Source organism: Ursus arctos, unplaced genomic scaffold (genome assembly GCF_023065955.2).
Source record: "Ursus arctos isolate Adak ecotype North America unplaced genomic scaffold, UrsArc2.0 scaffold_1, whole genome shotgun sequence".
In the NCBI taxonomy this organism is placed as follows: Eukaryota; Metazoa; Chordata; class Mammalia; order Carnivora; family Ursidae; genus Ursus; species Ursus arctos.
The window spans coordinates 17,687,740-17,705,699 of record NW_026622763.1 but is presented as its reverse complement, the minus strand read 5'-3'; the positions used below and the strand labels follow the sequence as shown (position 1 = coordinate 17,705,699).

The window sequence follows — 17,960 nt, the reverse complement described above, 5'->3', positions numbered from 1 at the left end:
ACTGTGGTCTTCTATGGTCTTTTCTATTAGGAGTAGGTTCTTTTGCATTTTGTTGCCTGGTACAGTCTTGTGATGGAAGATGACTCAGTTGTCTTTCTAATTTCTACCCTCCAAGCTACATAACGTTTGTTAGTTTCGAGTGTGAATACATTGTTTTTGCCTTTACTTGTGGCACGAATTAAGTCTACCTCTGTTCTTTTTATATTAGCTCTTAATAAGGCCATGATGAAAGAAAGTACAAAGAAGACTTTGGACCACCTGCAATATTCAATAAGAAGTTGTTTATTAATACGTTCAGAATACACTTAATGTTCATTTTTATGCCACTAAAATAAAAAGCTTAAAGGGTTTATTAAAATTTTGTGGGTCCATAAAAAGAGGACTTTAGATACTGAGGAAATCCTGAATCTCTATTTGCTGCTATGCTTAAGGACTCTTGGCTGAGACAACCAAATCCTCTTGACTTTTTCTAAACTTTTAGCTGTTTGCTCCCTAAACGATCCTCTTTCCTCTTCTAGACATTCATGAACTGGACATGACTGCTTACATTCTCAGATTTTTTCATTTTCTCTGCTGAGTTTAAAGCTGCCAGAGATCTCACTGCTGGTGTCTCTGCTTTTCTCATTGCTCTACTTGAATTAAGAGTGGGGTGTGTGTGTTGGTTGTGCGGTGCGTGAAGCTCTCCCTCTCACCTCAGAGGCATGCCCCCAGAAAAGGTCCACAGCCCCGGTTAGCCATGTGACAGGAGCCCGTCTACCTCTGAAGCCTCGCGAGAAATCTCAGGTCACCACAGCAGGGCCTAGATCGCTGCTTGGGCTTGACCTTTGCCATGTCGCATCTACCATTTGCAAGATGGTCCCGAATCCTCTCTCTGAACTGGTAATTTTTTTCCTTCCATGAGAAGACCCTCGAAGCATTTATTAGCTCCAGGTTCTGAGGCTGAGTTCCTTCCTGGCTTGAATTTGATTTGCCATGATCTGCCCAGCAATCTTTTGAGATTAGTTTTATTTTCTGTTCACATTCTTACAAAAGTTATCTCCTGTTTTCCTACATGAACAGTCTTCTTCTGTTTCTGGAAACACTTCTCCCTTATAATCAGTTGGGCACAGAGAAGAGTCCCCCACAATCTGTCACCTGTCACTTTAAAGACACTAACTGGTACGTCCTGCATGGACAATCCTCAGACTCTGGGAACAAGACACTTCACTCATGGGTATTACCACCAGGGCAATGAAAGAAGCCCCTTGCTGTCCAGACTCAGCTGGGGCTTGACTGATCTGGAGTCCTTTATCAGGGCCCCTAAATTCCTACGGGAGCCCTGACATGCAGACTTCCTCTCTGCCACAGCTACTTACCTGGTTTCCTTTTTACCCTTTCTTTATCATGGCGTCGGAGTAGGCAGTTTTGTGATCTTTTTTTTTTTTTTTAAAGATTTATTTATTTCTTTGTTTATTTGTTTATTTGAGAGAGAGAGAGATGGGGGTGGAGGGACAGAAAGAGAGAGAATCTCAAGCAGACTCCCTGCTGAGTGCAGAGCTGGACGCAGGGCTTGCTCTCAAGACCCTGAGATCATGACCTGAGTCGAAACCAAGAGTCAGGCGCTTAACCGACTGAGCCACCCAGCTGCTCCTTGTGATGTCTACCTTTTCCTCTACCTTCCTCTCATTCTTTCCTGTTCTCTCTCCTCTTTGCCTTAGTCATTTACAGGTTACTCACCAGCCCTGATTTATATAAAATAATATCAGTTTTACCTTTAAAAGGACCGCACCAGCTCTGATCTAACTTGTCCCAGAACATCTCACTCCCTCCCTCCAGCTGTTCATCCTCCCTCTTGTCTCCTTGTTATCTCTGCTCCTATCTGGGTTTCTGTCTGGGTACCCATGGTGTCAAATTATCCTGAGTGAAGATCGTACATCCTTTCCAGAACTGGTTGTTTGGGAAATTAGTAACTTTGTTATGTTTTCAAAGTGTTGCCTAGGAATTGTTTCTGTAATTAGTCTGCCTTTGGTTTGAAATCTGACTCCTCTGACTTCTGCATCTATCCTCTGGATGCTACTCTCCTGACAGCAACCTGCTGGATTCATCAAAATTCTCTTCCACCTCTAGCTGACTTAAGAACGTTCCTCTCCAAAGATCAATCATAATCCTGAAATCAGCTTTGCTGATCTAGAGGCCAGGAGAGAGATTTATGTGAGTTGTCTAATGATAATCGATATGATATTTCAGGATTTCTTCTGTCTGGGGCTGGTGGTGGGGAGGTCAGGCAAGAAAGATAAAATCATGAACTTTTTGGGTGGTGTGAAGTTTTCTTTCTATTGTTCAGATCCTAGCCATTAGTCTGAAGTGCCTTTAATTAATGTCAAATAATTAGTTTCACCCTTGGCTCCCACCCCCAAAATGTCTTCAACCATATGAGAAGGACAAATAAATGATTTTTGATAAGGTTGCACTGTTTGTCCTTAATTTTGCACAAACAGTTTAATACGTTCTCCAAAATTACGTTTTCTAAGTGACGATAGAGCCAAAATATATATCATATAATTAATTGTAAAAGGACTTCTATGGGATCTCTTCCTAAAGGAGGCAGGCAGGAATCTAGCTGTTATTCAAAAAGTACCATAATGGAAGTTTTTCCTAAGTCGTGAGAAATTGGCCTGGCTGTACTGAAATGCTTCATCTTAGTGAATTCAATAACTTTTCTGGTTGTGTTATTTATAAAATGACTTTGCTTATAGATATTCAAATATATGCAGTTGGTTATAATCCCAGAGAAAATAAGGGGTGGGGGATGGATACCTGAGTCATTAGTATGGAGAATTACCTCAAACACAATAGATTTTCTTCATGACAAATCACACAAAATCTCCATAGCAACTTCACATAATTATGCATAAGGTTTCAGCATAGTAACAAAACTACACTCAGAAGAACTTGTGAAGACTAGTGATATACAGTGACATGGATGTGTGGGTAGATGGCACACGGGAAGATTGAAGGGGGCAGTTCTAAGATGTGAAAAATGCACAGACAAAAAAGATCGCCTGCTTTGTGCTTTGGAGAATACTAATTCAGTCACTGCATTGTCTGGAAATTGGAGACTGGGGGGGCCACAATATTTATTGATAATAGGAGGTGCCAGCTAGAACCACCATTGTTAAAGGAATGTTAGCATTTCTATTATATTTTTCTCTGGGCTAGATTAACATAGACAAACAATTTAATAATTATTTTTTGAATGTATAATACTTGCTTGAGCTCTTAAATTAACAACAACAACAACAAAAAGCTTTAGAAGTACTCCAGATATACAAATACTATTATTTAGTTAGTACAAAACATAACTGAGATGCTTTAATGCAAACATTCCTTGCAACCTACATAATGATTTTTTACTAGTGTTAACACACATAGTTAACTCGTGCTTGGGTATATTTCCCACCTGAGTCCTTAATATAACGTTATATACTAATTGTTCAGTGTCAGTAATACAGCTTTTGTTAACACCCATTTATAAAACGTTGCTGCCTTATATGAAATATATTAGTAGCTTAATTAGTCAATTTATATAAGAAAAGAGGATGATAATTTCTGGAAACTAAATTCAGTGTAGTACATATTCATTCCACTGAATCTGACTTCACAGTGGATGCTAGAAGCCAAAAGATGACTTTGGCATAGTTTGTGTAATGGGAATACTGAGAATATGCAGCTGGAAACAGACATGTGGTCAGTTAATTTCAATGCAACATAACAGATACTGAGATACGCTCAGGCTTATATTGGACTCTAACCAAAGGCATGTAACCAAGAATCCTTTAGAGGAGACTTGATGAATCTTGAAAGGAAAAAGTGTCATCAAGGTCGAGAAAGGGAAAGACAGCATGCCACCCAACAGAAATGGTATGAGCAAACGTCCAGAGGTGTGAACTAACACAATGTGTCCAGTGAGGTAAGAACTACCACTTTGGTGTTATCGGAGCTTAAGGCTGGGGGTAGAGGGAAATGGGCTTGGATCTGTAAGAGGGATACTATTCAAGTCAGGCCTTTTATGACAAGCAAATGACCAAGAATGGTTGCTCTTAAAAAGATAGAAGCTCCTAAAGTACTGATGTGTTTTGAGCAAGTTAGTGACATGACTCAGTTTGCATTTTAAACAGATGCCCAATTCCATCCTGCAGAGTGGAATGAGAGTGAGGGGACAAGACTAAAAACAAGATTGATCAGAGGTCATTTTCGAAGCACAGACTTTTCCAGTGATTGAACCCCTTTGTCTCAAATATCAGGGAGCAAGGCCAAGCAAGCTGAGCGCCCATTTGTGCCCTCTATCTAGGAAGATCTTGATTTAAATGCATTATTTTGAGGGTAATTTTAGCTATGTCCTGTTAACATTAAAATGTTAATTGGTTTATTATTGTATTATAGAAACTATTTTCAGTTTTAGGATAAATTTATTCCATTTCTCTGCTTTGACGCAGAATATCTAAGTGATTATGGACATTTAAGAGTTTATTTTAAAGGTTGTAAGAAAAATGTATTTTCACTTAAGTGTGTGTGTGTGTCTGTGCGTGTGGCCAAACTATTAGGAATAAGAGTTGGGTGACTAGTTTTGTAAGAATGGACAAGACATAGTACACTCTCTAGGGGTGGAAAAGCATGTACTCATCTTTCTTCCTCTCTCTGTCAAACATTTTTTTTAAAAAAATATGGAATGCTTCATGAATTTATGTGTCATCCTAATGCAGGGGCCACGCGAATCTTCTCTGCATCATTCTAATTTTAGTATGTGTACTGCCGGAGCGAGCACTCTGTCAAACATTTTGAGGGCTTACTAGGTGACAGGAACTGTTCTGAGCAAGAATAAAGCAGTTATGTGCAAAGCAGATAGGAACCTTTCCCTTACAGAAATTGCGATCTAGCAAATATGTCCCATAATGCCATCTACGCAGGTCTTGCTTTTCAGGTTGATCAAGACTCTCAGTTCCTTGGCATTTTCCAGCTGTCCACCAATCGTCCTTGAATCATGTGAAAGGAAGTGTTGACAATGAACATAGATTCCTGGACTCCCTCGAAAAATAGCATAAAGTTCTCCCTACCTCTTTCAATTTAACGCAGATGCTAACTTTATGCTATCTTCTGTTATCCCTAAGCCCTAAATTAAAAAGTATAATAGTCAGACTCTACCTTAAATAAAATTGTAGGTATTTCTCAAGAAGTATAAATACTTAGTTTTGACTCCTGGATGAAAGATTTTCTAGTTTGTGGGAAACTGGGCTTTCTCCAAATTTCAACAGAAGTAATTAAATTTCCAGATGTGCAATAACGTCTTGATCTGGTGATTCAGCCCTGAGATGTCCTCACCTACATCCTTTCCTTTAGTTCTCAGTCAGCTGTATGATCCTTTGACTCTGGGAGTTCAATGCATTGGCCAGAAATCGAGCTCCGTCTCCACATTCATGCCATGTGTTTTCCCATATTCCTTTGACAGCTCCAGGCAAGGACAGCAGAGCTGCAGGGAAAGTGTTAAAAATGGTGATGAAATGCTTTACTTTTTTGCTTCCTAACATAGTATTCATCTTATATTGTTAACTTTGCAGACATAGGGACAAAATATGTATCATCTAGTTTTCTAAAAATAGTTGTTCCTTGGGGCGCCTTAGTGGCTCAGTCAGTTAAGCATCTGCCTTCAGCTCAGGTCATGATCCCTGGGTCCTGGAATGGAGCCTCACATCGGGCTCTCTGCTCAGCGGGGAGCCTGCTTCTCCCTCTGCCTCTCCCCATGCTTGTGCTCTCTCTCTCTCTATGTATGTGTGTGAAATAAATAAAATCTTTAAAAAAAAAATAGTTGTTCCCTAGCACCATGAGAGGTGGCTGATAAAAATACAAGGCACTGGTCGGAGATGCGATTTAAGATACAAAAACATTGCTCCTTCAAATGCGAAGAACAGACTCCTGGCTTTTACCGTGGTATTTTTGCTCAAAGATTGAATTCAAAGAATACAGTTTTTTGGTTTTTTTAAGAGAAAATACAAATATGTGGCCACAGAATGACTATACTCTGTACAGTGTGGAAGTTCTCTACTTTGCTAGGTTGGATTTTAAGAAAACTTTTTGGAAACTCTGGACTCCGAGATGTCCTGATTTGTTTTCAGGTGTGTGGGTACTGTAAGATAAGAAAAGGATTGAAGAGATGTCAAGAACAGAAAGAAAAAAAAAACTAAAACAACAAAAAAACAAGTTTTGATAATAAGTAATCACAGGACTGTAAAATCTTTTGAATCAAAAATACAAGTCAGAACGCAAACCCCAATCTGATATTGCTGTGAGAAAAGCAAATATTTCCAGCTGTATCTAAACATCTTGAAAGCAAAAATTCAAGGAAAGAATTGCCTCTTGTATGTGATATCAACATCTTCCGTCTTGAGAAGTTCTATCTGTTAATACGAATCATAATAACATGATTTGTGAGTGGATGGATGCAGAACTTTTTATTCACATCTCAGTACATTTTATTTGCATATAAAGTGGCACATTTGTATTCAAGAATCACTAGCCCTGGAGGAGTGATATTTAATAGGAGAATATAATTATCCCAGTCAGGCCGTAAACATTTTCTTTAGGGCAATGACTACAGTTTAAGATAGCCTCATAAGGACTCCTGTAAAGTGCCACACTCTTACCAAATTGAGCTCGAGAAAAAAAGTTAAGCTACAAAAATATTATGATTTCATTTGAATAAAATATCTGTTTTCACTTATCCACAGTTTTAGGAGTGATATGCATAAAGGTCAATGAGCTATTAAATGTTTAATTTTGATTCTGGGTGATGGCCTCAAGCAATGATTTTAAGTACAAATGTTAAGAACTGTAAATATTTTATTGTACATCATGTTAACCACCCAGAATTGTTTTATTTTTCATCTCAGATAATGCCATTATTATAGAAGCTAGATAGAATATATGTAGTTAATACTTCTGGCCATTTAAAGGGGCCTCTTCAGGATGTCTGATTGTATGCCCTGCATCCATTGCGCTCTTTTGACCAAGCATTGTTTTCTAAGATTTTAGGGCGTGTCGCCTAGATAGCTATAATGTCTCAATATTTTAGAAGTTATATACAGTCTTGCACACGAACTAGAAAAACTAGAAGCTAGCTTATTTTTGTTTGCCCTTCTAATGTTGGTAGGGGTATTCTGTTAGGAATTAGAAGGCTTGTACCATCACATTGTTTTTAACATTAATAAGCCAGGTGACAATTCAATTACCTTCTATAGAACTTTCTTGTCTATTAGTTAATGCATCAGACCAACTGCTGAGAATTCTCTGGGCCAGAACTGCTGGAGATTTTGTTCCTTACCCAGCCTGATGTGTAATGATGACATCAAGGGGGCCCCACTGCTTGGGTAGGGAAGGGAGAGGAAACAAGTAATGAAAGAACCTTAGGTTAAGTATTACTTACTGAGCATAAGGAAGAATTGAGAAGTCAGTGAGATGTGAGAACAGTCACAGCAAATGCCCTGATGTTACCGTGTCTGGCCAACTTTCAGAGCGACTGTGCTCACCACTCCCAGGAAGGGATTGATACGGGATACCTGGCTGAGAGCGTCTGTAAGTTGCCTTCCAGACTTTAAGACGGTGGGAAGGTCTCCTCCCTTAGGATATCAGGTAATATTCTAGTTTGTTCCTTCTGCAACTGTGCTTCATGCCTTTTGCTGATGGGAGTACATAATTCACGCTTCATGTTTGTAGGCTGATTTTACAAGGTCTTAATACTACAACTCTTGGATATTTTTCGTATTAAAGTTCAGTTCCCTTGAGTTTGTGAATAACTGCATTCTAACTGAGAATTCAGTGTCCTTGGCTTGGTCCAAGTTTGTTTGAATACAGCCCAATTTTCTGTTTAAGGCTGGTCCACCCAGAGCCGTGGCTCAGTCTTGAACTTCCAGCAAGACAAGCTTGTTTGTTTGGCAAAAAGCTCTGGAGTCACAAGACTTTAACTCTTTCTTTCTTTGGCTTGTATCTTGCCAACATCTGGACAATGGATCTGGAGACCGTTTCTCAGCATATGTTCTTCTGGAAATCCCATACATATTGACAAAGGGAAATTAATTTGGCTAGTATAAAAACGGCCTCATTTTGGCCCCCAGGCCAGTGGGATTTCTAGCCAGAGACATCTCCCTGAGTTTGGGAAATCCACGTCATCCCTGGTGGGCCCACCAGAACAGATCATGGTCTGACTGTGAACATTTTCTTCCCTCTGTATGGGTAGAGAGCACCCACTCTCATCCTTCTACACTCAGCAGACCCAAAGTGGTGAGCCGGCACTGCCACTACCCAGCTACTCTCAGCGTCCTTGTGAAGGCTGGGACAGCAGCTGCTGCCCCTGAGCCAGGCATCAATGTGGTGAGGTGTGCCCTCTCCTTCCTCCTCCTCCCAGACCCCTGCCCAACACACTCTTGACATAGGTTTGGTGTTTCAGTCTGTGCCTCGTGACTTACACCAAATTGTGTCTGGGACAGCTCTTGCCTTGGGAGTGGTGGTACCTCGTTCATTCATTGACTTGCGCGTGTATTCATTCAAGATATGTTCACTGAACACCTAATACAGGTCAGGCCCGGGGTTGATGCCAGGGAGAGAGCAGGGACAGAGCGGACAAAACTCCCTGCCATCATGGACTTGCCATTCTCATGGGAAGACATCCTTATAAGGAAAATAAATAAGCAAAAAGTATAGAGAGTGATGAGCGCTGTGAAGAAATATAAGCTAGGAGTGGATAGAGTATTAAGCTTGTGACTTTAAGTAGGGTGTTTGGAGAAGACTCTCCTTTGAGAAAAGATCTGAAGGAGGGAGGAATGAGGCAGAGGGAATGCAAAAGAGGACAGACACTTCACGAAGCATGCCCTACTTTACTCCATGGGATCTCAGGAAGCCTTGAAGGGTCTGAGCAGGAGAATGGCTTGATATGACTTGCATTTTAATGGTGTCATCTTGGCTGCTCTGCAGGGCCAGGGCAGAGGCAGGGAGACCTGTTTGGAGGCCGATGCAGTCATCCAGGTAGATGGGGAAGGTGAGGGGCAGCAGGTGGGGTGGGGAGAAGCAGTACTCTACCTATATTTCAAAGAGGAAGTGACCAGCATTCCTGATGGATTTGGTGTGTTGCGCAGAGAAGGGATGAACAGTCAAAGAAGATGCCAGGTTTGGCCCAGGGTTGGCTAGCCAAGGAAAGCCTTACATGTCTGAGCTGGAGGAGACCCAAGGGGAGCAGGTGATGGGGAGGCAGCGCCAGCATTAAATCTTCCCTGCATGTCTTCTATGAAACAAGGAAATCATCTTAGACACATGGGGAATGATACACTTAAAACAACCTTGTAATAGAGTTCACATTCACTTAATAATACCTGACTATTAAGTGCTGTACATTTTTAATTCACCCTTCACAAAAGTGTGATGACTATTATTATTTATAATAATTATTATATACTTAATAATTGTTATAATTATATAATTGTCACATTATTATAATAATTATAATTGTCATTATAGAGTAGATGACTTTTATATAATTATTGCTACTACTGCTATTTACAGATGAAAAATATTAAGCCTCAAAGAGGATAAATTGCTTGCATAAAGTTCCTCAGCTTATGAACACCAAGTTTGAAGCTGGGGTTTGTCTCATTCCAAAGCTGGGTTTTTTAAATGACGAAATGAGCCACATGGGCAGGAACCTACAAAGGTGAGGCAAGAAATTTTTGCTTTTGCTTTTTCCTGAAGCCATTAACCACTTTCTTTTGTTGCTCATGAAGCTGTGAATTGAGCTTTTATTCACTCAGTCCTCAGCTACAAAGTAATCATCTCCCATACAGCAAGCTCCTGCTGGTGCTGGGGCTAGGATATCGTGAAAATATGCCCTCTTCCTACTTACAGCTTACTCTATTTGTAGAAACAAATATAAAATTATGACTGTGACAAACAGTTCAAAGGAGAGGTCCAGGGCATGGTGAGGGCATTTAATAGAGAAATGTGACCTAGTCTGGGGATGGAGTGAGGATTTAGCTAAGCTGATACAAGTAGGAGCTATCCAGGCAAATGGGGGTGGGGCAGGAAAGTGTTTCAGGCAGAGAGAACAGGTGCAAAGGCCCTGTGGCAGGAAGAAACATTGCACATCCTGCATCCTATCCTAGGAACTTCAAGAAGGTCTGTGTCACAGGGGCTTGGAGCCAGAAGTGGAGGAGCACAAGACAAAAGCTGGAGGTCTCCACAGGCCACCCGGACACAGAACTCCGAGTGGCTTGACCACATAAATTATCATCCAAACTGCCACACTTTTGAGTGTACTAAAATGCTAAATGGGATAGTTTGTTGGCACTACATGTGTGAACCAGGTCTGTCGTGGCCAACCTGGAATGATAATCCCACTATTTAAGGGCCAGTTTAAGTACTGTAGTCCTTATTGTAAAAGTTGATGGGAAGCCAGTAATTAGGTTTAACAAAGAGGGGAGTGTTGGCACAATAAGGTTTGGATTTTTAAAGGATAACCCCAAATTTAGTGAACAGTACTGACCAATGTCTATTTTCTGAATGTTATGTTTATGGTTACATAAAACGTTATCATTGGGAAAGCTAAATGAAGGGTGCAAGGAACTCTCTGTTCTAATTTTGCACTTCTTGTGAGTTTTAATTTATTTCAAAATGAAAAAAAAAATTAAGCTTACTCTGGTTGCTGAGAAGATAAGAGCTAGGTCAGTTGGAAACACAGGATTCAGAGGGGAGGCTAGTTCTGGAGACCGTGCAAGAGCTGAGGGCAAGAGTATGACGGCACTGGGAGGAAGTGAACTGATTCAAGAGACACTTAAAATGCAAAGGCAGTAGGTTACACCGAACTTCTTATCTCTTCATGTTTACTGAGATTTCTACCAGGAGAAATACTTGAAGAAGAGCAGGCAGGGGACATTGGGGCTGCCCTTCTTCTTCTTCTTTTTCTTTTTTTTTTTTTAATATTTTATTTTTTTATTTGAGAGAGAGAGAGAGAGAGGGAGACAGAGAATGAGAGAGCATAAGCAAGGGGAGGGAGAAGCAGACTCCCCCCTGAACAGGGAGCCTGATGTGGGGCTAGATCCCAGGACCCAAGGATCATGGCCTTAGCCGAAGGCAGCTGCTTAACCAACTGAGCACCCAGCTCTCCCTGGGGCTCCCCTTCTAACAACCATTTTCCTCCTGGTCTTCCGAGGGCAGTCAGAGTGGTGCCAGGAAAAGCAAATTCATTCATCACACTATGATCTCTTCACTTCTTTCTAGGGAAACAAGATGACATCTCCCCAAACCAAAGGCCACAGAATGATGATAACAGGGTTTGAATTTACCACATACCAGCAATTAAAATATACCCTTTCCCCTTTTTGTGGGTAGAGAGAAAGCAGTGGAAAGGAAAGAGTCGATAGGACATTTTTAGATTAAGGAATGAGAGGTAGAGAAGGAAAAGTGCTCAAAATAAACGGCTTTTGAAAAAAAAAAATGTGCTTGAGAGTTATTTTGGGGAGAGCATATTTTATACTACTCAGACCAAGAGAAAGCCACCAGTCCTGAAAAACGTCTAACAGGAACTATTTTGGTATTTACTTATTTTTTATTTCCTTACACATCTTTGGAGATTTTCTAAACTTTAGCCTTTATTTGTTACATGTCTTCTTATTTCTCATAAGTCCTTTCCAGTTGGGCAGGAGGTTACAGTCTTGATAAGATGAATCACCGTTGCCGGATATTGAACTTCATTCATGAACCATCGTCAGGAGATTGTTGTCTGAGCTGTTTTTTTACGTATGAGGGTGGCAGGAGTCAGGAAGAGAAAGAAGTGTCTTTGCGTTTAGCAGTTTCTGGGCCTGTACTTCCCATGATCAAGAGAATACAAATTGCAGTACCAGCATGCCGTGTCCTCAGTGCCAGGGCTGGGCATTCGGGAATGTGGGGAAGTGATTGATATTGGCTCAGTATGGCAGTAACATTGTTCTTCAAAGTTTCCAAGAACTCGCATCCCAAAAAGTGAAATGCAGATTTTGTGTTTTGTCACACTAGGTAGATTAATAAAATAAATGGATGGAGATTTAGATATTGGGATGATTTCTAAATGGTGTTCTCCAAATAAAACTTCATGTAAGAATGGGCCCCTGCTTACAGATAGTTATAGTCTAGAAGGCACTCGTTTGGAACTTGGAATGGATTTCTTTCAGCTTTCTTGAGGCATAATTGGCAAATACAAATTATGTGTGTGTCTGTGTGTGTGTGCACTAGAGATCTACCTTCTCAGCAAATTTCAAGGAAATCCTGCCATTTGCAACAACATGGGTGGACTGGAAGATGTTATGCTAAGTAAAATAAACCAGACACAGGGGTGCCAGGGTGGCTCAGTCAGTTAAGCATCTGACTCTTGATTTAGGCTCAGGTCATGATCTCAGGGTCATGAGATCGAGCCCCATGTCGGGCTCTGCACTGGGTGTGGAGCCTGCTTGAGATTGTCACTGTCTCTCTCCATCTTCCTCGACCCCCACCACCTCTCTGTCCTTCTCTTAAAAAAAAAAAAAAAAAAAAAAAAAAAAAAAAAAAAAAAAAAAAAGGCCAGGCACAGAATGACAAACATTGTATGATTCCACTTATTTGTAGAACCTAAAAAAGTTAAGCCTCACACCCCCAACTTCCCAAAGATTCTTTCCAATACCCTGCCTGCCTTCAGTTACTTCCTTTAACCCCAGTGATCTTTTTAGTCCACTTCATCTCAATTCCCATGCCGCATCCCAGACCACCTTCAAAATCACAGTGGGATCATCCTACTCTCCCACCACATCCTTTTGTCCTCCCAGATGACTTTGAAAAGCATCCCCAACTTTATGGAGGACCTCAGTTCTTTGGTTCTATCTGTGCCTTTCCTATCCCTTGTCCAATTTAACTCCTTTAAAAATAAAGCTGTACCACCTACCCTCATGCCACAATTGAATTAGAATCACCCACTTGGGTGTTCGTATTCTTCAGAGCTCCGTGGTGAGTATGACGTGTAGCCAAGTTTGAGAACCGGTGCTCCATCTTCTGAACATCAAAATACCCAGTTCTCGAGCTGGTAGATAAGAAATCTCTTTTAGTTTGTTAATAAGTATTAGTATGGATTTTAACAGGGTCGTTCTGGAAATGGAGTATTCCTTAATAACTGTAGCTTCAGGAACATGAATTGTTTAACGGGGGAGAGATACTTGGTCTATGCTTCACACATCTCCCTGTAACAGGTTGCCTCCTCCCCAGAGGCTCCTTAAAGGCCACATCCCTGTCATTCTAAGCGAGCGGTTCTCAAACAATGCTTCAGTGGCACAACCACTAAGATCATCTATAGCAGAGGTCTCCAAATCTGTATCTCCTTTCCTGACCTCTCCCCTGACTTTTGTATATCCTGCTGCCTACATGATGTCTCCACTTGGATGTCAATAACTCTCACCTAAAATGCCCAAAATTGAACTTGTGACTTTCCCTCTACTCCTGCCCTTGTCTTGGTGTTCTTCATTTCAGCTAATGGCCCCACATGGTAACCAAGCCTGTAACTAAGTTTCAGAAATTCTTGAGTTCACCTCTGACTTATCACTTCCTCTCTTATCCAATCCATCAGTGACTTCCGGTAGATTTACCTATCAATTATATTCCAAACTTGAGCGTTTCTTCTAACATCTACCTCTACCACTCCACTATGAGCCCTTTCATTCTTACCTAGATACCCTCCTCTGTGGTCATCATGTTTTCACTTTTGCAGGGGCTCCTGTACTGCAGTGCACTCTTTCCTATTCTTTCCCCAGCAGCCAGACTGATTTTTTAAGAAGATAAATCAGGTCACATCACTCCCTGCTCAGAACTCCTCACTGAATTCCCATCTCTTGCATAGAGTTCACATTCTTCCCACTGCTGACAAAGTCATAGATGATCTAAACCCTGCCTACCTCTCCTCACACAGTGGCCTTTCTGTTCCTCAGACATACAAGATATATTTCCTGCCTCAGGGCCTTTGTGCTTACCGTTTCTGCCCCACTCCCCCAATTCTCTTTACTTCATGATTTCATGGCTTCTTTCTTCTTCATTTAGATCACTGCTCAAATGTCTTTAGCCCAAGAATTATTCCAACCACTTACCTAAAAGATCCACCCTTCCCTCCAATATCTGGCCGCTTAACATGATTTGTTTCTTTAGATCATGTCCAGGTGTGAATTGGAGGGGGCTTCTCCTGCTGCTCTACAGTCCTGATGGTACATCACATTGTCACATTGACTGTGACATCGCATTGGCAATTTGAGATTGTCCCAGGTGGGAGTATTTACACTATGGCGAAAGCTACAAATCAATCGCTCCCTCGCCAAAGCTTGTTGGATATTTATACATCATTTCTCCTGACTACATGAGTGCAGATTATGAACTTACGTGTTTTGGTCTGTCTCACCCAATAGAATTTAAGCTCCATGACTGCATAGACTTAGTATGACTTTCGCATATGATCATATTTTAACTGCCTATGATAGCACTCGGACATAGCTGGCATTTAGTCAATGTTCATGAATAGATGGGTGGATAGATGTGTGGTTGAGTGAATGAATGAATGAATGAATGAATGAATGAATGAAAGTCAGGTTTTGGTGGTCTTATCACAATATCCAGAAATAAAATTTTTCAAAGGTTCGAATTTCTTTCTTCTTCCTTATATTTTCCTTAATGATTGGTATTTGCCGTATTTCTCTGCTCTAAACACAAATACACAGGTTTTCTTTCTTCCTTCCCTGCCTTCCTTTCCTTCCTTTCCTTTCCTCTCCTTTCCTTCCTTCCTTTTTTTACATGCGATTTCTTTTGGCAGGCCTATTGCATTTGTCCTTTTCTGCTCATAACATTTTTCTTCCTTTCATGTCTGTGTAAATTAAATATATCAATATTTTCCGGTATTGTTCAGGGTAGCCGTACAGCCTGGAAACCAGGCAAAGGTACGTGATGGCTGATACGGTGGTACTACATCACACTGCATGCTGTCAGGCGACATACCATGATGAGTTTAATGTGTCGTTCCTCGTGAGTAAGTAGTGCCTGGCGCCAAGCACCGCAGAAGCCGCACGGCCTGCAGGCCTTAGCGCAGCACGCACGTCAATCACCACAGCGTACCCGCGATGCGTGGCCGCGGAGGGTTTGTGGCTCTGAGTTCTACTGAATAAACCCTCGTCCTTAGTGCTCCTCAGAAGATGGTAGCAAGGAGCTTACATCTGGTGAGCCTGCAGCCCGCTTCACAGGGTCACTTCCTCCCATCCAGTTTTGGAGATGGTCTTCTCAGCCGCCTCCCCCTGTTCCGTCACGAAGAGATGGCGCGCGTCCCGGGGGAGCCGCTGTGGCGACCTTCTCCTAGCCTGTCAGGTGTGGGCACTAATTAATCACAACAGGATGAAATCTGTCCAAACATCCCCAGTGTTCTTAGTCTTTCGGGCCACCTGAACAAAGAACACAGTGACCTCTGGGTGCTTTTGCCTCTGAGCGCATTACAAAAATCTCTTCCTAGAAGAGGCACAACTCAGGCATGCAAGAGCTAAGTGATCCCACCCAGTGCGTGCGCAGTGCACACTGGGAGGGGGATGCGTGGGGAGGCATTACTGTGCAACAGTCACAAAGCTGTCGGTGACTTTCTAAAGGACAAAATATCTTTGAGAAAAGCATAGCAGCAAAGGCTGGATGAGGACACCCATCCCGGCTGTGCTGGGCTCTCTGAGTCTGGCTTGCACAGCTGGTTCTGGGTGGGACGAGTGTGATTAGCATGGAAAGGGGTAGGCGGCAGGCTTGTCTCTTGTCTCCTTCTAACTGACCAGAAGCATTCTACTTACTCCCTTTGTGTCCCCAGGAGCCGCGTTTATCAAAACATGGTCCAAGCATCCTCTGCATAAGATCATCTGTGATACTGGCTCTAATGTAGGCTCCTGGTCCCACCCCAGACCTGCTGCTTCAGAATGTCAGTAGATGTCGGTTTTCTTCTCCTCTCTGTTTCTTTTCCCAGAGGCCCTCAAGAATGTGTTGGCTCATGTTTTATACTTCCATTCATCGGTCAAGGCTTACAATGGTTAAATTGAAGCTTATGCAATTGCTGATATGTGGCCATGTTTGAGTGGCGAAACTGGCAGCTTAAGGTGGTGGTTCTAAATAATGCTAAATTCCAGGCCCTGTCTCAGGTGCCGGAAATGCAAAGACAGACAGACAGACAGACAGAAAGAAAGAAAGAAAGAAAGAAAGGAAAGAAAGGAAGAAAAGAAAAGAAAGAAAAGAAAAGAAAGAAAAGAAAAGAAAAGAAAAGAAAAGAAAGAAAAGGAAGAAAAATGGTCATTTACCACAAGGAGTTCAGGATGTGGGTAGAGAGGCACACAGGTAAAGAGATCATCTCGGATGGTTGTGTGTGATGGGTGCTGTGCTAATAAACAGCTGGTAAGTTTTTGTTTGTTTATTTTTGTTTTTTCAGCTGGTAAGTTTTTACAGGACATTTGAACACCAGCGTTATGAAATACAGATTACTTAAAAATTATTTAGAAAAGTTTTCAGATGACAGATCGGTAACAGGCCATCAAGGGAAGTTAGCATGGCACTCCTCGAGCTTGATGTTTAGTAAAGTGATGATTTTCAATGGCCGGTCCCCAAGAATGGGGAGAATAAGAATACCAAGGATCAAGGTCGCTTGAAGGTCTGTTTTGAGTTACATACTTCTCGTCCCACAGGAGTATCTGCTGTATTGCTCTAAGCAAGGGAGCCCATCCCCTCAGCCCTTAGGAGCACCTGCCAGAAGGAGTAGCTGTCTGTGAGGAAAGTAAGCCATAGCCTTCAGGTGTGTGGACACAGGAAAAAAAATTGAGAGCTGCTTTCAGAGTGACAAGTCAGACATAGGTGCTAGGTCTGGCCCAGTTGGTCACTTCTTATGTTGTTATATTTTGACATTTTTACAGCCATGTATCGATTGTAAGAGATATTGATCTTATGGGATAAATGAGTGTGGAGATAACAAGGATAGATTTGATGCGATGGTCTTTGTCATTCATTCAGAAGTAGCTGGCGATTCATGGAATTGACAATGGTAAAGAAAAAAAGAAAAGGAAGAAAAGCCCTGTGAAAACCTGTGCCCACACCTAGAATGGCTCAGAAGAAGCCAGTGACACGGAATGGTATCTAAATAAAACCATTTGGTCATGTTCTTTGGGAGGTCTGGAAACAATGATGCCCCTTGAGGATATGAGCTGGCCGTTGGGATAGAGAAGAAAACAAGAGCTCAATCAGGCATAAGAAGTGAAATGCTTAGATGTTAGAATGCCTTCTCTTTTTCAAAATAATGCTTGTAGAATCCCACTTAATCCCGTCCTTCCGCAAAGAAATCTTGTGTGCTCTACCAGTGGGGACTATCACCTTCTCTGAACTCTTATTGCCTTCACTATTTTATGTCACTTAACTTACGGTTATTAAGGTCTCTTGTTGTGAGTTATTCATTACCTCCTTCTTGGCTTTGTCAACTAGATGGTAAGCTCTTTTAGGGCACGTATTACGTCTTCCTTGTCTCTGCTTTTCTCACATCTCATCAAGGGGTATGCAGAGCCATTTTTGTAAGACAAAACATTACATTATATTGGATCCAACTTAGTGCAGAATAGAGTCTAATAAATTTTATTTGTAGAATGTAGAGAAAGGAGGAAGAAAAGAAGAAGAGTGAGACTCTCGATGTTTAAAATATCATGAGTTGTTTTTTGGGGTTTTGGTTTTTTGGGTTTTTTGTTTTGTTTTGTTTTGTAAAACCTAGTTTAGCCAGAGAAAAGGACTTTTGAGGGGAAATGAGTTCTTTGAACATTCTTTAAGATGAAGAGAACAAGAGCTGTTTCTTATTCCTAAAATAATAATTAGAATTTATTATCTTCAATTTAAGCAAGAAGTCATTACCT

General features: G+C 41.4%; 1 protein-coding gene and 1 non-coding gene across 7 annotated transcripts in view; one reads left to right on the top strand and one right to left on the bottom strand.

Moving 5' to 3' along the window:
• Window positions 1-17,960, top strand: part of NCKAP5 (NCK associated protein 5) — a 933,280-nt gene that overhangs the window by 281,334 nt on the left and 633,986 nt on the right. The gene's annotated exons all lie outside the window — the stretch shown is intronic.
• Window positions 4,698-4,804, bottom strand: LOC113263510 (U6 spliceosomal RNA). Its single transcript, XR_003319233.1, has one exon. It is a non-coding gene; the product is annotated as a U6 spliceosomal RNA (small nuclear RNA).